The 24,563-nt window shown below is 35.7% G+C and overlaps 1 protein-coding gene across 5 annotated transcripts in view; it reads left to right on the top strand.

The window, feature by feature from the left end:
• Nucleotides 1-24,563, top strand: part of RALYL (RALY RNA binding protein like) — an 867,550-nt gene that overhangs the window by 134,169 nt on the left and 708,818 nt on the right. Inside the window, exons 2-3 of one of the 5 annotated variants that reach the window (XM_061172227.1) lie at nucleotides 9,869-9,963; nucleotides 10,698-10,747. The exons of the other annotated variants lie outside the window; for them this stretch is intronic. The gene's annotated coding sequence lies outside the window, so the exon portion shown is untranslated. The remainder of the gene's footprint in view (nucleotides 1-9,868; nucleotides 9,964-10,697; nucleotides 10,748-24,563) is intronic. 5 annotated transcript variants of the gene reach the window in all.

The following is a 24,563-nucleotide window of genomic DNA, read 5'->3' on the forward strand; positions in this document are numbered from 1 at the left end:
AATATATCACGCTCAAAAGAAAGCTGACATGCCTATTTTAATTTCAGAGAAAGCAGATATCAGAACAAGGAAAATCATCAGGGGAAAAGAGAGTACAAAGAATTTCAGTAGCTTGTCAGTGACAGTCAAGATTCAAAACCAGAGACCCTACCTTAACCAAGACTTGATTTTGTTTATTCTATTAATATGGGGTTAAGGTTACCTTTTATGAAGCTGAACTGGGTCCCTCAAATCTAGAATGGCTTCATTCATCAGTGACCATGTATGAGGTGACCAGCTCCTGTTTTTCCCATGTCCTTTCCCTAATCAGTCTCCAGTCTCTCTGACACCAGCCAACCCTCTTGGATCACAGACCTTCCTCCCCCTTTGCTGTAAACCTTGTTTTCCTCTGCAGATCAATTTAGAATGCGGGGATGCTTTCATCAAGTACCCCACATCCATCACTTCATATGATTTAAATTAGTGAAAAGGCTATTATTATAATAAAGTTAGTGACTTTGTCTGCAAATAGAATTTGGGAGTATCAACTATTTTTGGGTTATGGGACCAGGATTGGGGTAGAAGCTAAATAGAGGAGATGCTTAGAATAAGGAAGCCGTCTTTTTTTCCTTCTAAATTGTGATATAATATTCCTCCAAGCAAAGATGGACTGCAGTACTTTGCATGATTCTTAAGGGCAAGGACTATAACTTATTCATCTCTGTTTCCTCCAACTTGGGATTTGTAAATAGAAGTTGTTTCAATAAATGTTAGATGAGTTACAATCCCTCATAATCATTTAAAATAGTAAAACATGCCTCAAGTTTTAGGAAAAGCTCATAAATATATGATAAATATATTGCATACAAAATTAAATCTATTTTCTACAAAGGTATGCAGTGTGGCATTCATATAACACATAAATAACTCGATTGTATCATAAATTTCGCCTAAATCTAACAAGCTAGCTATAAAAAGCATTTTCATTTTCTTGTTCCTTTAAATTTAGAATCATTTGATAGAAGGTTTTAGATGACCTAGGTTTCTGAAAAAGGCTGTCCTTGGAACTTTGAATAATGCTTTCCTTTTACCTCCATATATGTCCCTTAACAAACAAAAAGTCATTCCACTTCTTGGCCTAAGGCTGAGCTCTTTAAAAAGGAAGTCTATTTTCCTCTTTGCAATTCAATGCACAATGTTCAATTGGTAGACCAGTACGATAGTAGGTAAAGGCACTTGAAATGTAGTTCTAAATTAAATATCTTCAAATAAACAGAATGAGGAAAATCATGGACTGCCTACATGACCACACATTGTAAATTCCAGGGATTTACCATGAAAGGAAATTTCTCTTGTATTCTGATTTCCATCATTCATCATCAAACAAGTGTGTTGTCTGTTAAAATTTTAAACATGCCATCTTACAACAGATGACAGTGCTACAGCATGACTCAGTGCAGCAATTATTCTGGTAATCACAGGGTTGGAATACTAGAATGTGTTAAAAGAGATTGGAATGTCACTACAGCACTTATGTAATCATCTTTTAAAATATTTTGTGAGTCTCTTGTGTTATATGGTTGAATCATGTAATATAGTTAGTTAATAGCATATTTAAAACCACAGAACTGTGCTCCAGTGAATTTTGTGTGTGTTTGTGATAGTGTGTGGGTTGTGAGTGATGACACTTTATCTACTAAACATGTATTTTGATGAATTAAAGGGTCTCTATTTCACTAATTGGTTTAAGATTAGTATATTGGTGATTTGCACTATTCAACTAAGTCTACTGGTTATTTGACTATTGAATATCTTGGTTGTTTTACTGTTGAATCAATCAAGTTTTTTAATTGATACGTGGCTAATTTTCCTCTTTCCCCCCCTTCCTCCCTTTGTTCCCCCCTTCCTCCCTCCCTTCCTTCCTTCCTTCCTGCCTTCCTTCCTTCCTATGACTGTGGGTAACATTATTCATAGTTTGTACTTCAAACAAGATGAACTTTTACTGGTAGTATAGTTTAGAGTCATTTACTAGTTACCTTTCTTAACCATTGCGTGACTCAGTTTCCTCATTTAAAGTTAACCTCATCAAGTTCTTTTGAAGAGTACCTGAAACATATTAAAATTCTCAACATATTAAGAACCCATTCAGTGGAATTTCATTGCAAGGATTGTATTCCTTTTGGAATTTTTCAAGTCCCTCTTTATGTTTTTTTCATTATTACACTTTTCAGTAAACACTTTACTTAAAATTAAGTTTTGGTGAGTGGTGTGATGCTCTTGTTTTTACACTATTTAGTATTACTATTATAGAACTATTCATGCTTCTCTGCAGCCTGCTTTCTTCCTACTTCACAAATGCATGAATGTCAATTTCTGCACAATTTCTCACTTGGGGAAACTGGTTGTAGCCTTCTACCTCCTACCTGGGATTCTGAAGGTGTTAAATTCATAATTCTGTCACTGACGTGTGCTTCCCACATAACCCATAACACCATGGTTTCGTTAGGAAATGGTCCTAAATATATCATGCAGGCTCTTTCTGCTCTTTACCTCCTGCACTGTTACTTCCTCTGGTACTCTTAATTCTAGGAAGCCTGGATCAAACTGTATACATGCTTTATCCATGCCCAGATTTCCAATAACCTTTCCCATTGTAGCATAAGGATCGTTGTGCTGGTGGGAAAGGAGAGTTATTTCCCTTTATATTTCCTATATAATATATAAAACACCCACATTTCTGTGGAATATTCAGTGGAGGTCACCAAGTCCACTTTTATAGATTCACTGTTATGGGGACAGAACACCTCACCACTCACTCTCGAATACTACCTTCATTATTTCATTATCATCAAACTACATATATTTTTAATGACCAAGTGATTCTCTTACATTACATTCTTGATGTCCTAGTCAATTTCATTCACTGAATTTTAGATTTCCCCTTTCCTGGATAAATTCTTGTAATTATACTGTTCTCTGACAGCTTCTGCCATGACTACAAAATCACTCTTCATAACTGATGAAATATACTAAACTCATAGTTCCCTGATTGCCTCAGCTTTTCTGGCATGTGACATGCCTTCATTTCAGCCACCAGTGGAAAAGCCAAGGCTTGAAAAGTGTCATCATTCAGAAGTACTTCACCTTCAAGTTGAAAACTAACAAACTCTGAACTGACAATTGACAAATCTGAACCTGAATTTAACCCTCTTGTATATTCTTCTTCATTTATCCGCCTCTATTCCTAAGCTGGAGATGCATAATTTGTTTTAATGTTGCCCAGTTAGTATCTCAAGATGGCCTGCTTCTTGGCCTGCAAAAGTTGCACTTTGCTGACCGTTCTGTATGGATAGCAGGTAACTTTTGGTCTGTGTCTCTTGGGGAAAAATCCAAACAATAAAAACATTTGTGTCATTTGTTTATTTAAAAATAATAAGTAGTTAACACATTATAAACTACTAGGTTAATTTCATATTAACAATTTAATATACATATATGATTGCTTACATTATAGTGCCATATATGATTGTATAAATTACGGCACCCGGATTTCAAGGAAAACTCTGTTTATAACTCTAATCCTTACTATGTTGTTTAAGATACTCTCATGGTCCATTTTAAACTGTATCAGATTCCAACCTTTCTGATTACTTCTCTGCTAATGACCACTTACTGTCCTAATTGGACTGTTCATTCCTTTTCTAGGAGATAAAGTTAGAGTGTTTTCTCTTTGCACTTAGCTAATTGCTTAACTTTTCCCAATTGAAATAATTGCTACAACAGGTAGACGGTTGAAAATTTTAATTCTTTAGTTTATGCCTTAAACATTAAGCTATTTTTATTTTAAAATACAGTTATAATAGCAAGGAGTATTTTTTAAAAATATATACCCACCTAATAAATAAATATTTTCATATTCTGTAGCAATACATTTTAAGATCAGAATACTAACATTAAGTATATTAATTATAATTATATTAAGTTTTTAGTATAATTAACGTGACAATGTAATCATGTATGATAGACACTGCAATGAGAGTAATTTAAAAACATAATTTTTTTCTCACATAAAAATCTATGTCCTTTCCCTTTAAGGGCATGACCCAGAATTTGCGTACATTACTTCTATGCTGATCCCATTGGACAGAACTTTTTTGCCAGGGAGGCTTTAAATATAGTCATTTTCAAATATCATATGATATCACTTATATGGGAAATCTAATAAAAACAATGATACAAATGAACTTATTTACAAAACAGAAACAGACTCAGAGGACAAATTTATGGTTATGGGGGGGGGAAGGGTGGGAGAGAGGGATAGATTGGGAGTTTGGGATTGACATGTACACACTGCTATATTTAAAGTAAAATGCCTTTCCATGAAAAAAAAAATGTCATTTTTTTAAGGCAGCCATGAGTTTGGCTTAAAATACAAACTCTACTACTAAGGATGTTAATGGCTATTGGGAGGCAACCAGCAGTCTCTACCTCCTATATTAATGACTTCTCCGGTCTTATTTCAGAAACAACCTTTTTTGAGCTCTCACCATAAGCCAGATCCAGTTGATTTAAAAATGAATGGAATATAATCTTTACCCTGGAGATTATAAGTTAGTCCTTGTGATAAGCAGGGGTGGAGGATAGGAGTATGATGCAATGTATTTTCCAGGGGAAGAATGGGCTAAGACATTCTAGGTAGTGAAATGTATCAGAACACGTCACTTCAAAATATGCCACTTTGGTATATTGATTATTTTGATCTGAAGACACTTGAAAAACAGCAAATGCAGATAGAGGCTTTCTCTGAACTCTGCTTATCTGCCTAAAGACTTATCCTTCAAAAGGAACTCAGCTGTCAACAGTCTGGTCCCATCCCTGGGATTTTCATCAACCAATACTGACTTTTATCACAGGAGAGGAGACTGGAAGTCCACACCACAACCAGACACACTGTAACAAGCAGTGATACCTCCCATCTATTCTTCTAAGGGCTCATTCATTTTTCCTAAAAATCAACTGACTTCTAAGAGGACTGCATCCCCACTCCCCCTGTTAAGATGGTATTTAATCCTGAATTCTAAGCCACTTCAGGGAAACTCATTTTTTCTTGAGTACCCACCATGCATACATGAGGTATACATGTTAATAAACTTCTGTTTGTTTTTCCTCTTGTTAATGTCTTTTATTACAGGAGTCTGAGCCAAGAACTCAGAAGTATAGAGGGAAATTTACTTTTCTTCCTGCACAGTAGTGAGATAGGCTGTGAAAACAAGCTGTGTCATGAAATGGCACAATTTACTTTTCTTCCTACACAGTAGTGAGTTAGGCTGTGAAAACAAGCTGTGTCATGAAATGGCACAATGTAGAGAACAGGAATAAGTTCAGTATGGCCATATGTAGAGAGTTTGTAGAGGGAAAGTAGTAGATGAGCCCATGGAGGTATCTTGTGATGTGATGTGAAGGGCTCTGTGTGTTTGAATTTTATCATGTAGACCAAGGATCCACAAACTAGGGCCCGTGGGCCAAATCCAGTTTCCCAGTTTTTGTAAATAAAGTTTTATTGTAACACAGTCACACCCACTTGTGTACCTCAAGTATCTATGGCTGCTTTGCTGCTACAATAGGAGAGTTGAATAGTTGTGACAGATGCAGTAAGGCCCACACAGCCTAAAATATTTCCATCTGTCCCTTCACAGAAAAAGACTGTCAACCTTCCAGATGTAGACAAGGATTGCTCTTTGGAAGTTTTAAAACAGTAGAAATCTCTAGACCTAGAAATCTGTCAGTTTTCCGAGTGACTTCTTTCAAAACCAAGTTATCCCAAGTTTTCTTAAACTCAAAGCTTTTAAAGAGCTCTTCATGAAGTTGTCATATGGTATTAATCCACAATGAGCATCATTCATTAAGTCTACATTAATCTGATAGACATTATACTTCAAATAATTACTGCCTACTGCATTACCTTTGTCCTTTGTGAGCTTAAATTTCACCTGTCAACAGCAATCGCTTTGGAGTGTGATATTTGTATATACACACAAAAAAGTCTTGCCTTGGCAAATGTGTACTTGAAAGGTAATGCCTTAAGCCATGAACTTTTGCACTTTTGTTCACTTCATATATTATCATATTTTTATAAGGTTTTAAGGTTTAGTGTTTCCTTGTGTAATTTTTTCTGTTCTATTGTTGTAAATAAAAGTATTTTTTTACTAATGCAATATAAATCACTGTGACTTGTTATTAAATAAGCAGATTCTGTTAGAACTCCTTTATTCCTCATAATTTAATTTACCATCAATTTCTTGCATTGTAAATGACAACTGTGCTATCGAGCTACCTTTTGTTTTGCATAGTGAGGATGTAGAGCAATCTGATGCCTTTAGATGCAGCCATGAGTCTTTGTTTTTTCAGAGTCTCTGCCTTACTGGAAAGCAGATAAATCCCTTCAAGACATTTTAAAAGCACAATTTCATGTTTAAAGCATGTAAAACAAACTGGTAAATCAGAAAAAAACTGTATTATCATGAATATGTAAAGAACTTAAAGATCATAAATAGGGACTTCCCTGGTGTCACAGTGGTTAAGAATCTGCCTGTCAATGCAGGGGACACGGGTTCGATCCCAGGTCCAGGAAGATCTCACATGCCGCGGAGCAACTAAGCTCATATCTCAACAGAAGTTAGAAAAATGTGGACATTAAGTTCACAATGTCAATAGAAATGGCTAATAAATATGTGAAGAGATGCATAACCTCAGTGAAATAAAAGAAATGCCAATTAAAAACATAATGAAATACTAATATTTCTACTTATCTGATTATAAAGGTGAATGAAAAGTATTAGCTCTGGTAGCTTGGGTCCATAAAAACATAAACACTCTAATCTTCTGTTGACAAGAGTATGGTTTTCAGTCTTTCTGGGAGACAATTTGGCTATATATACTACATTTTAAGTGTTATGCTATTTACAGCATCATTCTGATAATTTTATAGGAATTTATGCTAAGGAAATAGTAGAACAAGGGCATAAAGATGCATTCATAAGACGGCTCATGTGATAGCATTGTTGGTCCTGAGAACTATTGATAGAAATAACCAAAGTTATTATCCACTGCGAGCTGGCGGAATACCATATGGTGCATTCATCAAATGGCTGTTATTCAGCTACTATGTTGTAAGTGATGAGTAAAAATAATAGTTTCTTTCTTTTCCAAATACTCTTCCCTTTGCCTCCTTCACAGCATACCTGTATTTGCCTCTAAGTATCTGGGTTTCACCTCTCTTTGAAAGCTCATCCTCCCTAAACTAGCAGTTAAATTTTGGATTTCACAAAGTTCTACCTAAGACTCATTTCCTTTCTCATACTGTCTCCCTCAGTCATATTTTTTCAAAGTGTCATTGGTGACCAAGTCATGAGTCATGAAATCAATACAGTGCATATTATTGGTTACAGTTGGGTAATAACCAACATTTTAAACACTTATTGCAAGGAAAATAGCATGTGCAAAGGTACAGACATGGTGGTATGTTTGAGGAATTTCAAGAATTTCTATAAAACTAAACCATTATGTTCATTTGGACAAGATTTAAAAGTTGAGCCTGGTGAGAAAGGCCATGGAGGGCTTTGTATGCTATGCAAAATGGACAGTATTTTATCTTGAAAATGATAAAGAGACACTGATATTTTAAGCTGGATTTTGTTGAGGAATTTAATATACTTACTCTCTCTATAAACAGAAAGAATAGTGAATATTTATTCCATTTACTGAAAATGTACATTGTATCATCCTAATGCTTAGGATGCTATCCCCACTCATCAGAACATCTCCGCAGAGACTGAGCTTGTATCAATAATATTTTAAGAACTATTCAAACAGCTAGTCACCATAATATTCATCATTGTAACTTCAGGGTTGTTTCATTTATAACAACTGTCTGTGATCTTTACTATTAAAGCAGTATCCCAGAGCATGTGTGTCTGAATCACAGAAAGAAGAGTGTTCATCTTATCCTATACAGTTACAGTATGTGTAACTCTGGAGCCACAGCATCAAATTCTTATAATCATCCTCATATCATTTGGATGTAGTAAAACCCAAATTTACCTTTTAAAAGAGCTGCTATTTTGGATAGGTTATAGACTCTGTGAACTTGGACTCCACAGGTTTCTTCAAGCCATCCTCAGAAATCCCCAGGAAGCTCGTTGTTGTTTTTTTTTTTTTTAATTAATTAATTAATTAATTAAATTTTTTTTGGCTGTGTTGGGTCTTTGTTGCTGCGTAGGGGCTTTCTCTAGTTGCAGCAAGCGGGGGCTACTCTTTGTTGTGGTACACGGGCTTCTCATTGCAGTGGCTTCTCTTGTTGTGGAGCACGGGCTCTAAGCACGTGGGCTTCAGTAGTTGTGGCAGGCGGGCTCAGTAGTTGTGGTGCACAGTCTTAGTTGCTCCGCGGCATGTAGGAATCTTCTCGGACCAGGGGTTGAACCTGTATCCCCTGCACTGGCGGGTGGATTCTTAACCACTGCGCCACCAGGGAAGTCCTGAAAGCTCATTCTTCATTATACATCTTGAAGTCAGTAACTATGCTCACAGTCAGAGTCTATGAGAAAGACTTTCTGAATAAGAAAAACTTACCTGAAAAGCCTATGCAAATTAATTTTTTCCCGAAATGTTTGTCACCGAAGTAAATTTAGCTATTACTAAGTTATGCAGAAATAAAGTCAATCAGGGACTTCCCTGGTGGTGCAGTGGATAAGAATCCGCCTGCCAATGCAGGGGACACGGGTTCGAGCCCTGGTCCAGGAAGATCCCACATGTCGCGGAGCAACTAAGCCCAGTGTGCCATAACTACTGAGCCTGCACTCTAGAGCCCGTGAGCCACAACTACTGAAGCCTGCGCGCCTAGAGCCTGTGCTCCGCAACAAGAGAAGTTGCTGCAGTGAGAAGCATGCGCACCACAACGAAGAGTAGCCCCTTCTCGCTGCAACTAGAGAAAACCCGCGCGCAGCAATGAAGACCCAATGAAGCCAAAAATAAATAATAAATTAATTAATTAAAAAAAGAAAGTCAGTTTATCATTGACTTATTTTCTCATATTAATGACAATGTTCAAATAATATTACACATGCCTTGACTTGTTAAGCATAATATTCTGTAATCAAACACATAGCTTCCATCTTTTCTGAATGATTCAGTCACAATTATAGTCTTTTTAAAATATTTATTTATTTGTATATTTATTTGGTTGTGTCAGGTCTTAGTTGCAGCAGGCAGGCTCCTTAGTTGTGGCTCGCCAGCTCCTTAATTGTGGCTCACTGGCTCTTTAGTTGCGGTTCGCTGGCTCCTTAGTTGTGGCATGTGAACTCTTAGTTGAGGCATGCATGTTTTAGTTCCCGGACCAGGGATCGAACCCTGGCCCCCTGCATTGGGAGCACAGAGTCTTAACTAGTGCACCACCAGAGAAGTCCCTACAATTATAGTCTTGCAAATCCTAACGATTCCTTAAATTTGTACAATACATTTTAGTAAACAGGTATAGTCTATATTATTTGAATCGTGAAATTACGTTTGCGTTATGAAGTTCTTAAAATAATCAACGCTATTTAACTGTACATTTAATAACCCCTTCTCCAACATTTGGGAGTTCTTGAATCTACTTTTTATAGGTTTTCTTACTTCCATGTCTTACTGGATTGTAACTTTCTCTTGGTGCCGTAGGCAATGTGGCTTTCTCAAATAATATCTTTCCTTATAAGGAAAAGACAATGACTTTTGAGTGTAAAACAGAAGGGCATTTTGTTAAAGTGTCAGTTTGAAGTGTCATCTCACTTATTATTATTATTATTATTTTTTGAGCCTTATGGGTCTGGTTACCTATCACATACTTTTCTTTTAGTACTTTCAGGGTCAGACTCTCAAGAAAATACAGAAGGCACCTGGGAAGCGGAAGGGTCCACAGCTTGAGGAAGGGAAATGAAAGCATTACACAAGGTTTGTTCCAGTGCCCATTATTTGTTGATAGTCTGATTCAAAGGGAAAGGAGAAGTCACTCAGGAGCATGAGAAATGCAAATAAAAGGATTATACAAGATTTGATCCCATTAAAAAAAAATCGAAGAAACAAAAAACAAGTAACCAAATAATCAATGAAGGAACAGGTTAATAAAGAGCCATCTTAACTATTCACATTTTATGCAGAACCTTGATAATAATATTCAGGTTTCTAAGGATTTTCCTCTTTTGAATGTCTCCGAGTTTATTACTTTAAACTCCAACCTATTATTGCTGGCTGCTAGGGTCTGTCTTCCTAGTGACTCTCAGAAGCTGAGAAGGACTCTAATGGAAGTATGCCTGTATAATGGCAGCAAAGATGCATCCCCAGAGGCCATTCTTTGGATTCAGAGAAGAGCCAGAGGGGAGGAGGGGTGACCTGGAAACTAACCTAAGATCCAGACGTGAACCCAGACAGTTAAATCTTATTGAAGGTCCCTGGGTGCTTTCCCTAAAAATATATCAGTGGTCCTTTTATTTCACACCACTTAGGCATAAGAGCAGACTGTACTCTACTACCTTCCTGAACTAAGGAACAAAATTTCCAGAAGGGGAGAGGAAGACAGAAATACTCTTAAATATTTTACAGAAGATTAATCATAGCTTCTTTAGACTCCATTTACCTATGGTTACTTATGTATTATTTTTTTGTTTTTGATTTCTTTCCCCTACCAGGAGAATGATCTGAAGGCTAACTCTAAATTATCACCGTTTTAAAAATTGTGGTAAGAACACAATATGAGATCTATCCTTTCAACAGAGTTTAAGTGAACAATACATTATTGTTGACTATAGGTATAACGTTTTACAGCAGATCTCTGAGCTTATTTACCTCACCTTACTGAAACTTTATGCCCAGCAGTTAATAACTCCCCATTTTCCCTTCCCTCTGAATTTATGCTTTTAAATAACCAATTCATGGCCTCACCTTTGTATGCTAACATTGGACACCTAAATGCATTGTTTTAGTTGTTTGATCAGTCTTTCATGAATATCAGTGAGATGACATATAAAAGTGCCCAGTAAAGAGCCAGAGGTGTCCTTTCATGTTAGCGGTCTTCTTATAAATGAAATACCCTGTGTGAGGCACAATGGAAACTATTAACATGAATTGAAAGCAGAGTCTATCCTTAGAAAGTTCTCAGTCTAATAGGGAAAATCATACTTACATCTTAATAGTAGCTAAAATAGAAAAATATTAAGAACCATTAGAAGAACCATGAAGTCTTCTAACTTTTGACTTTGAGATGACCACTCATTGTCTACCCCCATTTCCCTAATAGTAGTCCATGGAGATTTTCCTTATCTTCCTTATCTGGCTGAGTCAGCAATGATCTCCTCCTTAATACAGGTGGATTGGTCTAGAAAGCTTTCAGACTCCTTCATTTTCAGAAAAAGTTCTGCCATGTTCCAGTTTAGGTCAGATGAACTTGGCTTTCTAGAATTAAGTCAAATGGCTTATGTGGGAATTGGAGTTGTGATAGCTATCTTTGGAAAAGTCAGTGGTTGCATACTTTCTAATGCAGATAATCCCGTAGAGTATTCACCTCAATAGTAAATATTTTTTTTTTAGAATTTGACCAGAGAGGCTAGCTCTAAGGAGACCATGTTTTATACTTTTTTAAAAAATAGATTTTAGCACATTTAGCTCACCATAGTCAATATTTAAAGTCATTTACATATTTGATCATCAAAAACAATATTGGCAGGTAGAAAGTTGACTTCTTCGGCTTTATTTTTGTCTACCTCAACGGAACTACTAATGAGCTCCCTGGTATTCATATGGGGGAAACCTCATTTCCTGATTGCATTTGATTCCTATCAAGCTGAATATGCTTTCATTTTGACACCTACATTCTGCTTTTTAAATTCCATACTATTTGCATGGATATTTGGGTGTATATGGGCAATCTTTGACTTATTCTATCCACACTCTTGCAGAATTAATTATCTCTACGTTGACTTTGAGTACAATGGGGACATTAGGATTTTGAGGCAAGAGAATTATTTTTTAGGTCATTCTTCTAGAGTTAAAGGCATTAATCACAGAAAATTTCTTTTTAGATTTATATTTAAGTAATCTGACATGGATTAATGGTAACATGTGGGATAAATGTAGAAGAAACTTTTACAGTGTTTTCAACCAGGATGCCAGCATCATAGAATACATTTTAATGATCTCTTCTGTACTTTCTATAGTCCTTCCAGTGATACCATTGTCCAGGTAAAAGATGTATTTTTCACTATCATTTTAACTTGGTGGAACTGTCCTTTCACTATCATTTTAACTTAGTGTGACTGGAATGAGAGAGTTCAACTTTCTCTATCCAAGGAACTTAGTAAAAAAACAAACAAATCAAACTCACTTGTCTTGAAGAAGTTCCCCTCTGGCCTCTTTTCAATGAATTGTTAAAAACAAAACAAAAGCAAAATGTTTTATCTATGTCCAGAAAATGTAGACTTAAGCCCTCTAGTTTCTGATTTGTTAAATATATTGAGTCAGGAACAAATGGCATAAAATAAGTCTTGGCCAGGTTAGAAAAATCATGTCTAAAAAAAAAATCAGAAGTGGTTACATTCAGAAGTGGGGTCATATTAAAAGAAAAGTTTACCATAAACATGACATTGTCTTGATACATTGAGACATAATACATCATTTTGGGAAGGTAGAGGTGAACCCATAGTTTTGGTAATGAGGTTCTGCCATAATCACCTGAGGTATGTATTTAGTGAGTGGGGCTATGGATTCTCAGATTCTGGTTGACTAAGGAAAAATGTTTTCCTCTAGTTTACATTCCAAAGTCAACTGCCTTGAAGTCTGTAGACTACAAGCTGGCATCTGATTGCCCTTCCATATAGCACAGATGATGATGATGCTAAATAAAGCATCCTATGAAAATGTCCTGTCTCTAGAGCACTCCAAGTGCCACTCAATCATGTAAATTCCTGTCCTTCCCAGTGTTTAACTTTATTAACTTTTCTAGTGTGGTCCTCTTTGGTTAGATTCAGATTGATTTTTTTTCACTTTTAAAAAGGAGTCAACAGTTCTTGCCCTCAAAATTATAGACTGAGCTTAAGAACATAGAAAATATATTATTTCTTAAAAGAAGATAGGCTCAAAACATGCTTTTTCTATCTCTAATCAAATTTATTTCACTTGTTGAGAAAGCCAAAAAGAACAACATTATTTATGATGCATTCCAAATTTTACTTGGCTCTGTTTCTTTGGACCAGGAATATGTTATCAGCTAAGGAGTACGAAATCAGTATAGAACTCAGATTATTCATGTTTTCTTAGAGTGAACCTCTTAGTTTTACTGCAAAATCCAATACTACAAATATGTAAAGGTGACTTGTCCTTTTTAGCCTCATCCTCCCACCTTTGCCTTTGATGTTAAGCTTTTGGTCACATGGGCCTTGTTTCAAACTCTCATACTCATTTGTCTCTTTAATCATGCACTCTGCTTCATGGCCTTTGTATTTATTCTTCCCTTTTTCTGGATGTCCCAGGTGTTTGAATAGCTGCTTCTTCATGTTATTCAGAATTAGGCTCAAATATAATCTCCTTGCCATATATCCCCCTTCACCATGTTTTCTTTTTTCATAGCACTTGGCGCTGTCTAGAACTGTGCTGGCAGTGTGGTAACCACTAGCCACGTACAACTTTTTAAATTTAAATTTGTTAAAACCAAAGGAAATTAAAAGTTCAGTTTCTCAGTCATACTAGCCATATTTCAAGTGTTCAAGGGCCAGCTGTAGTTAGTGGCTATCTTATTCTATAGCACAGATCTAGAACTATTAGGTTCAATTATTCCTTTACTCTTTTATTATCTATTTCCTCTCTATGTACACTTCTGCCACCTCTCTTTTTGCCCCCTCTCAACTAGAATAGAAACCACTGGAAAACTGAGGTCTTGTTTATCTTCTTTACTGGTGTTTCTCCAAGCCAGGCACAATTGGTCAAGTCGTGGATTCTCCTTGAACATTTGCTCAATAAATAAATTAATGAATATTAAAGACTAGAATGAATGGCATTCAGATGTGCTATTTCAGAATAGTGGTCAACATTCGAAGGATGTTTCTCAATATGGAATTGATTTAAACATGAAAAAACTATACTGTATTCATCTAAGTGACAGTGTAAGACCATCCTGGGAAACCTTCTGTATTTTTTAGAGGTTGTTTGGTTATACTACTCTATTATTAGCGACTTCTCTACATGGATTACAGGAGAATTTTCCCTCAGTCTTCAGTTCTAGGAACAGCTGTACTTCTCCTCAGTAGCTATTTTTTTTTAATGTTTTGGACACTACAGTTGAATATTTTTCACTTATGATGACTGCTATATCCACTGGAGCTAGTATGGTTGTTCACGTCTAGAAAATGTGCAAAACTCCAAGGTCCATATATTTTGTCTATAGATACAACCCTGGCTTTATTTTCCTTCCCTTCTTTTTTTCTTTCAGTGAATTTCCTCACTTTTTTCTTCAATTATAGCATGGCATTAGAAAAATCCTTTTTGCAACAAATAAAGTATGAATAAATTTATAGGAAGGATAGATAGTAATATTTTATTTCATATCAGGGAAGAGCTTCATTATAACTTTCTATATACTTTAGAGACAGGATAGGATATTTTTAAAGTATATAAAGAACTAAGTGTTCTAATAGATACTTTTAGAGTAGTTGGGGAATTATTTAAAAATAAGACAAATCTGTAATTATTAGGGAATTTTCAAATTTCTTTAGATGACAAACTCTAAAGAAACAGGCCTTATTTCTTTTTCATGGTTTTAAACAGCTTCTGATGACAGTTTAAATAGAGCCATAACCATAGCTTCAGCTGATACTGAAAGCAGAAAGTGAGGGCCACCCATTCAGAGTCCATAACACGACTGAGCCGATGACATGCAGTGCTGTGGAGCAGAAATGATGCTCACTGAGAGCCTAGGAGAGCAAGGCCCTCCGCAGACACTAGTCTGAACACTACACCATTTACATTGAATTAAATGCAAGACTGAAATCTACACATATCCATGTAGATTTTATTTGTGGATAATTATACTGTGTGTGTGTGTGTGTGTGTGTGTGTGTGAGTAAGTGTATATACGGTTGTTTTAGTCTGCTTATTCTTGGGCTTTTCAAGGTAGAGTTAGTAGGTCATAGCAGTTGGCTGTGTCTGATGATCTTTGCAAAGGGTTAATTTGATTATTACATTTTTACGTGAAGCCTACATGACAGAATTACACACAGTGGAAAGCTAGACTATTACTGTTTTATTTTCACAAGTGTTTGAGTGCATATTTGATTCATTTCAATATTGTTAGAAAATTAATACAGCATTGGTTTTCTGATGATGTTTCCCATTTTAGTCACTATAGAAATGGAGCTAATCATGTCAGCTCATTCAAGGAATATAGCTTCAGGAATGAATGTGGTTTTTTTTCTTTATATTGAAATGGTAGTTTTCTAATAGAGATACTGAGCGTTGTGTATTCAAATATCTTTAAAGGAATACTTAATTCAGAATTGAGTGCAAAGAAGCTGTAGAAGATTATTCACCCATGTAGATACAATTATATCGTGGTAGATAATGGATTTGTGTTATTCTTAATGTCTATACATGGCTACAGCGAGACTAAAGTTGTTTTTATAACTTTTCAGTACATTGAACGAAAGAAAAGTATGGCAGTAGAAAGCATCTGATAAATTAAATGTGACATGTTTTTTATCCATATAAAATGGTTTCTGAGCAGCTGGTAATTGTGAATATTTCAGCAGTCATTTTTGATGTGGAATACTTCTTCCGTGTTCCACACTAATGAGTTGTGAGCTGTACTTCATCAAATTGACAGTTTCCTTACTTTTGTAAATAGGCATGCAATACACCTTGTAAAAGCTGGGAAAAGATACTCAACTCACCTTTTAAGCAAGTAGAGTTTTTTTCTTTTCTCTCTCTTTCTCTGTTTAACCATCAACTTTTTCTCTAAGGGAAGATAATATAAAAAGGAGCTCACATTCACTAGGTGCTTGATAATTTCCAGCATCATGCTGTGTGCCATAGCATATTCTATCCATTGGACAATTTTTACAGCTCAAATCAACTCAAAGGAAAAAGTGAAACTATGCATTAGCCAATGTAGTAAATGAGTGCACCAAGAAATTAGAGATAGCTTAAAGTGTTTTGATATGAAATATTTGTCTTTGTTGTTGTTTTTAATATACTTTCTTTTTAGAGAATAAAAGATACCTTACATTCCTCCAACTTTTATAAAACTTTATAGAATATTTTTACAACACTCATATTCTTAATAATTCTGTTAAATGGGAAGTTTATGCACTATCCCACTTTAGAGGTGAGGGAAGTTACATAGAGGTTAGTGTTAGTCACAGAGTGGGACCACAGTGCTGACACTTGTGCTTTAGTATATAGTACTGATTTCCTAAGTGATAGAAAGAAATGAATCTAACTATACTAGGAACATGGAAGCATGTAGAATAGGAATTATCCAAAAAGAACTAAAAATGTTAAGATCAATTAATCAGGAGGTATATTTTAATAAATCTAAAAGGCTGAAATTAGCTGTGGTGCTGTAATGAATAAAACATCTTGGAACTGATTGAGTGTTATTAGCAATATTAACCCAGCTAATTCTCTGGGGAAACATATAAGATTTCTACTAAAACAAGCACATTAATGTAAACTTTGAGTGGAGATGAAACTTACTGTGCAGCTGCTGCCAGACTTTCAAATCAGCCAGCCCTCTCTGATCTGTTTTATACTCCGGGATTCTGTACAATATTACCCTGAAAAAAGAAGTCCAATGCTAACTAACATATTGTCTCACTGTTAGTCATCTATATCTTCAGGTAAACTTCCAGTGATAATAATTTAGAATCTCACTAATAGAAATAATGATGATACTTAGTGCTCTTATAGAACATTACGGTTTTCCAAGGAATGTCATTTTGATGCTTCTGGAAATATGTCAAAATTAGTAACCTGAAATCACAAAATAAGCGCCTAGGCATTCTAAATAAAATATATTTTATGCAGGCATAGATGAGCTCACAAATAATTAAGAGATATCCTCAAAGACCATAAGAGCCAAAGAGTGCCACATACCAAAAGAGCACCAAAACTCAGACTGGGTCAGACATGAACTGAAGGTGGGGTTAACCCAGGGCTGAGGGGGGACCTGGGGTCGGTCTCGGTACCAAGGCTTGTGATTTCCCATTTGCCCATGTGAACAAAGTTGCAACTTGCTCTACTCCATACATGAGAACCACTGAAAGACGGTAACCTAGATGGACTAGAAAACAGATCCTCCGTCAGCACAGGGCAATGACAACGAAACATTCAGTTAGCTGAAATTTACTTTTGGCTCTTCCTAGTCCTGCTAGCAGGAAGACCTAATGCAAATCTGATGCTTCTCCGTGAAATCACGCCTTCACTTTATGAGACAGGTACCATGTCTCTGTTAAGCCTTGCCTTTTCTGGACTAAATATTACCATTTTGTCAAGTATATTTATGTGGCATGATCTTCATTTTTACATAATCATGTTAACCTTCCTCTTAACTTGGTTAAACATGCAGGTTAGCATGTAGAAATTCTGAGTTCAAATTCTAGCTCTTTGAATGCCGTTTCCTTGACTCTAAATTTGAGATAATTGTTGCTTGAGGTATAAATGAGGTTAGTAGATGTGCAGTTCCTTTACACCTGGCACATAGTTAGTGCTTAATATTTCCTTTTTTAAACTGCTGCTTGTTTTGTAAACTGCATCACTTTGTTGTACACCTGAAACTAATACAACGTTGTTAATCAACTATACTCCAATCTAAGATAAACAGTTAAAAAAACGCTGCTTGTCTATAATAAAAATCAGTTTTGCATTTATATACCTATAATCATGTTATGTCAGTGTGGACCAGTAGTAAGGAAAACCATTGTTTAGATGTGCTTCACTCATCCTGAAATCACTATTCAATTCACTATTCAGTAATAATAAATATCAATCATTTGGAAGTTGTAGAAGGTAGAGTGTTTGGAATCAGACAGCCTTGGGTTATTGAGCTCCACCTCTTAACACTACCTTCAGTGGGAACCTGGAAAATTCACTTAACATCTTTTTCCTCAGTTTTCCCATGTGTAGATTATAGTAGGCAATAAGAGGTCATAACTTACAGAATTGTAATGAGGATTTAATTAGGTTACATATGTAAAGTGATTAACACAGAGCATGGCACATGGTAAAGAGTAAATGCTATTATTATCATTATCATTATAGAGATAAGAAAAAGTATTTTAATCAAACTGCACTGACAAGTTAAATGCAATATAAACACATGCACACAGACACACACACACACACACACACACTTACACTAAAATTGATCTACTTTACTTTAGAGGAGAACCAAACTGTTACTCAGGAAACCGTTGCTTAGAAAAATTTTAAAAGAAAAAAACCCATTATAAAGTCAGTTAAATTCACAGTAGCAAAAATTGTTAACAATACCTTGACAGTAAGTGAAGGTACAGAACAGTTTAAAAATACATATCTATAAAACTCAAAAAGCATAGTCATCCCAAGTCATTTAGAATGAGAGCAACCAGGCCTACACACATTAATCGCTGTGAAGGCATCAGCACAGAGGTAACAGAGAAATATCTAATACATTTCACAGAAGATGAAAATTAAACCAAAAGCTTTGGTGTTTAAGGTGTGAGTTTCCATTATCTAAAGAAATCGGTGAAGTAGGTGTTTATTTCCAAATGGTGATGGATAAGTCAAGGGTTTCCATAATTGCCTACTGAATAAATAAACATTTGACCTAAGCTTCATATGCCCATTAATCCTTGATGTGCTACAGTGGGACCCAGCTAGCCAAGGTAATGCAGATTCATCTCATGTCACTTCTGCATGCCTGAGTAGTATTTTGTTTATTCAAGTTGTGCTTTGCTTTGGCTTCCTTTGTTATATCAGTATATTACAGAAAAAAGATATGATCTGGATGGGAAAGTCTGTTGAAGCTGGTGTTTTGTCCTAGCTGTAATCACTATATATAATGTATATCAGATAAGCAGAATCCCAGCAAGGCCTCCAGCTTTTTCTACTGTTCCGAATTTGAAACAAGAGTCACAATGAAGTATGCAAATCTCTCAAATGCAAAGAAAATCTAAAAAGTGATATAAAATGCTTAACCATTGATCATTTGGTAGACATCATAGAAGTAAAGAATTAAATCATTCTACATTCAAAGTGGATCAGAAATTGACAGCTGTGTGTACTGGCATTAAAGAATAATTTCTATCAAAAGGGTGTATTTTAAAGATTTAGTTCTGTAGGTTACCTCTTAATGAAAATTCATGGGAAAATCCTCTCACAGAAAGGTACAAAGAATATTTACTGTTGATAGCTTTATACTGTTAGCAAGTTATATTCACAGTGGTATGAAATATTAGTTCTGTCAGTTTCTTACAATTTATGGGACTTTTGCAGACCTTCAGCAATGCAGATAAACATTGCTCTGCTCACTCGGAATATCGGATACATCCTCCTTGCACTTTGAAAAGCAAGTAAAGTACATACATTTATCAATCCTAACACTGATCCCTTTCTACCTAGCTCAGCAAAGAATCATGTAAATAATACAAAATTGAAAAACTGGAAGGCCAAACAGAATAAGCAGTCTTATATTTTATAATTGAAAGGAAGAAATGAGTTAAGTAATTCTACTCTGATTTAAAGTAATTCTTTTTCTTTTCTTAATTCTCTCTCTCTAAAAAAGCTGCATACGAACAGGTGATTAACCACAATTGGATATGTTTTCACAATTAAAAATAAGACAGAAAAAACTTATATAAAAATTTATGATATGGCCCTGAGGTACGGCAGTTGGTTTACTGATCACGCTTAGAAAAATTCCCAATGTGTCTAATTTCACATTAAAACAACTAGTACTTCTTAAAATGTTTAGCTATCATTAATAATGTGATCTTGTGTAACAAGAATTTCATTTTTATAATAAAGGCATTTGCCACAGTGGGAGGGAAATTTGAAAAGGAACTTACTTCTTCTTTGGTTTATATTTCATGGCAATTGCAACCCATGATCTCACAGAGGAGCATATGATTAAGTGTAATACAAATTAACCTATTAAGAAATACTTGTAATTCTGACAGTTAATCAAGAAAAAATGTGTCTTATTACATAAAAGAAAACTATATTGTTTTTCAAAAGAAATACTCTGTTACCATACTTTTAAATTCTACAATTTTCTCTTTCTATCTTGTTTTAAAAAAGAGTATTGTATGTTAATTAGGATAACACACTTAAATACTTTCAGGGACCGGGCAGTGACCTAAGCGAATAAATGACTAAAGTGGGGAATGTGTAAGATTATGGCACCAACCAGATTGTAGTTTGACCAGAATAACACTTGCCTTGTTATATTTACTATTAAAATTATTTGGGAGGCAAAGAGTATATAGTCTTGGTGTGTACTGGGCTAGGTACAGCTACCAACTAGAGCTTTCTGTTTAATGTTACTTAAGAAAATGCTCCCAGAGCCTGTTAGATCAATGGTACTCATGTGCTTTGCATTAGGAAATATTAGCCTCTTCTCAAAAAGGCAGTTTGGAAAAACATCATCATAGAAGTTAAACAAAATTCTGTTGTATTTACTAAAAGGTCTCTTCCCGTTCAATCCATAACACTTTATATTTACCCCAATAGTATCTTTTGGATACATGGGTCTTTTCATGTCTTCTCTAAGTAATTAATGAATTTAATTGGTTGAAATATCACCTTTGAAGTAAAGTCTACTCTTTTTCAATATGGCCAATACTATCTTTTAAAACACTCTCCAGTCTGTCCTCTCCAACCCCACTTGTTTCAGCCCTGTTCTTCTTTCTGCTTCCATATTCTAGAATATGGAAGCACATTCCTTCACTTATCCAGTAATGGAAATTGAGCACTGACAATAAGCCAGGCTCTGTGCTAGATGCCGGTGTTAAATATCAGTGAACCAGAAAGACCCCATCCTACTCTTGGGGATCTTCACAGAGGCTAATGGGGACATTACCTAGTAACTATAACTCCAAGGCATGCTATGGGACAGCTCAGGTACCATGCACTGGGTGGCAGTTTTCCAGATTGCCTGTTACTACTTTATACCTCTACCTGTTCTTCCCCTCTATGAAGCCTTCTTTCAACCCTCCAACTTGCATTAATTTCTCCTTTTTTGGGACCATCATTGTACCTTCTATGAATTTCTATTATTTCACTTATCCATAATTACTCTGAATGCAGTGGTTTGCCTGCTTGGATGCTTCCACCCTGAACTGAAATTCATTAAGCACAAGTGCTTGATTTTATCTTCCTCTGTGGTACTTATTCAGTGAGTAATAATAATAAATAAAATATTGCAATAATAATAAGGAATAAAATACTGCAATACCAGTAATAATGAGGAAAAAATACTGCATTGCTTAATTTTTTAAGTTATATAAATTAGTATTTAAGCAAGTTGACATCCAATATCTGACTAGATTTGCCAAATTCAGATGACTGTAAACCTCAGGTGCTTCTATTACTGGTGTTAATGACTGACTGACAAGCTAACTTTTCTTTAAACATAATTTTATTTCTACATGTTGATTTTTGTATTATAAATGGTTACTGTTTATCATGAGAGTGTATTTATATTTATAGTAGAGAGTTAATAAATATGTATTGCATGAATGAATGAATAATTATTCTAATTGTAGGGGAAATTGATAAATGAAAGTTTCTAATGTTTCTTTCAGGCCTGGAATTTTTATGCCAAAATATTGATTTTATTGGAGACTTGAAAATTAATATAGTCCAAAGCTCAAAAGTAAACATGTCGGAGTACATGAGTATACACAAATAGAAATTCTGATAATACAGAGTTGATATTTATGAAATATTTATAATAAGCATGTTTACTACTCTAGTATTTTTTAGCCCCTCCATCTTGTTATTATTAAGAACTCTAAGCTCTTGACCTCTTTGCTTTGCTGTCCTTCCCATTTCTTTTCCATTTTTGCATCTTTCTTGTGCAGATTCTGTTCTTGGCCCTTCGGTGCCACCCCGTCCATATCAAATCTCTGGTATCTCTAACCCTTACTGTGTTAAGGTCTCTCCTTCATCCCTTAACCACTGATGACCTTGTTTTCTATCTGTTACTGCTTCATCTGTGATTCCAGGCTTCAGAGGAGCCTGCCCAATCTATCCTCTCTAAGGTGAATACCCTGTCCCTTGTTGATTAGTTAGAATCTCTTCCTATTCAGTTTTTTTTTTTAACATCTTTATTGGAGTGTAATTGCTTTACAATGGTGTGTTAGTTTCTGCTGTATAACAAATTGAATCAGCTATACATATACATATATCCCCATATCTCCTCCCTCTCACGTCTTCCTCCCATCCTCCTTATCCCACCCCTCTAGGTGGTCACAAAGCACCGAGCTGATCTCCCTGTGCTATGTGGCTGCTTCCCACTAGCTATCTATTTTACATTTGGTAGTGTATATATGTCCATGCCACTCTCTCACTCCATCCCAGCTTACCCTTCCCCCTCCCCGTGTCCTCAAGTCCATTCTCTATGTGTGCGTCTTTATTCCTGTCCTGCCCCTAGGTTCTTCAGAACCATTTTTTTTTTTTTTTGTAGATTCCACATATATGTGTTAGCATACGGTATTTATTTTTCTCTTTCTGACTTACTTCACTCGGTATGACAGTCTCTAGGTCCATCCACCTCACCACAAATAACTCAATTTCGTTTATTTTTATGGCTGAGTAATATTCCATTGTATATATGTGCCACATCTTTATCTATTTATCTGTCCTATTTAGTTTTAATCTAACCCATCCTTCATATTTTCTCTAAAACTACTTTTTACCTATAGGTTGATCTTGGTTCTAATCCAGGCAAGGGCATAGGCTCCTATTGTCTATTTTCTGAGCAGAAAAAATAAAGTATGCATAAACTGCATCTGAATATTTTAGTCTTCTAATCATTTGTGTTGCTTAGCTTTGATTGGAATTGGCAACTCTAGCTTCTCTGCAGAGCGTTAGTGTCTGCAACTTTGCCTCTTAGGCTCTGTTGACAAAATCACTTTTTTAAAAAAATTTTATTGGAGTATAGTTCTTTACAATGTTGTGTTAGTTTCTACTGTACAACAAAATGAATCAACTATACATATACATGTATCCCCTCTTTTTTGGATTTCCTTCCCATTTAGGTCACCACAGAGCATTGAGTAGAGTTCCCTGTGCTATCCAGTAGTTTTTAATTAGTTATCTATTTTATACATAGTATCAATAGTGTATATATGTCAATCCCAATCTCCCAATTCATCCCATCCCCTTTGAGTAAAGATCTTACAATTTGGTATCTTTGTGCCAGGCCATCTTGTGAAATGCTGTGACTTTTCCTGAGATCAGGTTTGTTGTTTGAAGCTATGACTGAGCTTGAAATTGTCTTGCATGCATTTTTTCCTGCATCCTCTGTTTACCATTGCTTCATTTCAGTTCACCTTGCAAGAACTCATTGAATGTCCCACTGACATCCATTCCTCTCAGGCTGTTTTGCAGCTAGATTGCCATGAACATCACTTTATAAAGCTGGTTATTTTACCCAGTCAGTTGTCCATTTAATGTACAGAAGTGTCTGGATAGAACTGAGCAAATCATTGCACAATGCCAGACAATTAAACCACCAGGAACTGTTACTGCTTTATCGACCTTGAACATTTTTTCTGGAGTTCAGAATAACAAGAAAACTATGTTCCAGCAGCTTCTCAAAAGCGTTCAATTTATATGTTTAATCCAATCCTACAAATATTTATTGAGAGCCAACTTTCTTACAGGTTCCAGGTCTATGATAGAAGGTTTGTGGCGTGTGTGTATGTGTGTGTGTTTATGTGTGTGTGTGTATGTAAATTAACATGAGAGAAGTGGAGAGTTCTGACATTCGTGGTCCACTCACCTATGGTTAAAGTAGCCCTCACCTGCAGGCTGAGTTCGGCCCTGTTCTTCAGGCAACCCTTACACAGACTGGACAGGGAAGAGCAGCCGAACACCACTGGTTTAGATTTGCTGCTCTACACCTTGAGATCATTGTCTCTGAGATTAGTGTCTTGGCACCCCCAGGTCCAGGAAGCAACCATTCAGACACCATATTTGCTGACTTCTCCTGGGTTTGCCTTCTTACCTAAGTTTTGTCATATTTTCAGACCACACCTAGAACCAGGGCCTAAAACCCATTTTATTTGGTTAAGATCCCAGGTACCCAATTTAGCATTTACACCTGCCTCTATCTGGGGCTATGTCCACAGATTAGGTGATTCACCCAGAATACTCAGCTATTGTCCCTTTCTCGTCTGTATAACAACAACCTATACTGACAACTGTGCTAAGCACTTTACATAGATTATATCCAATTCTTACAATAATATTATGTATTACAGTTTAAAAAATTGAAAAAGTAGAAGAGCTGAGATCCAAACCCA

The sequence above is a fragment of the Eubalaena glacialis genome, chromosome 17, assembly GCF_028564815.1.
Source record: "Eubalaena glacialis isolate mEubGla1 chromosome 17, mEubGla1.1.hap2.+ XY, whole genome shotgun sequence".
In the NCBI taxonomy this organism is placed as follows: Eukaryota; Metazoa; Chordata; class Mammalia; order Artiodactyla; family Balaenidae; genus Eubalaena; species Eubalaena glacialis.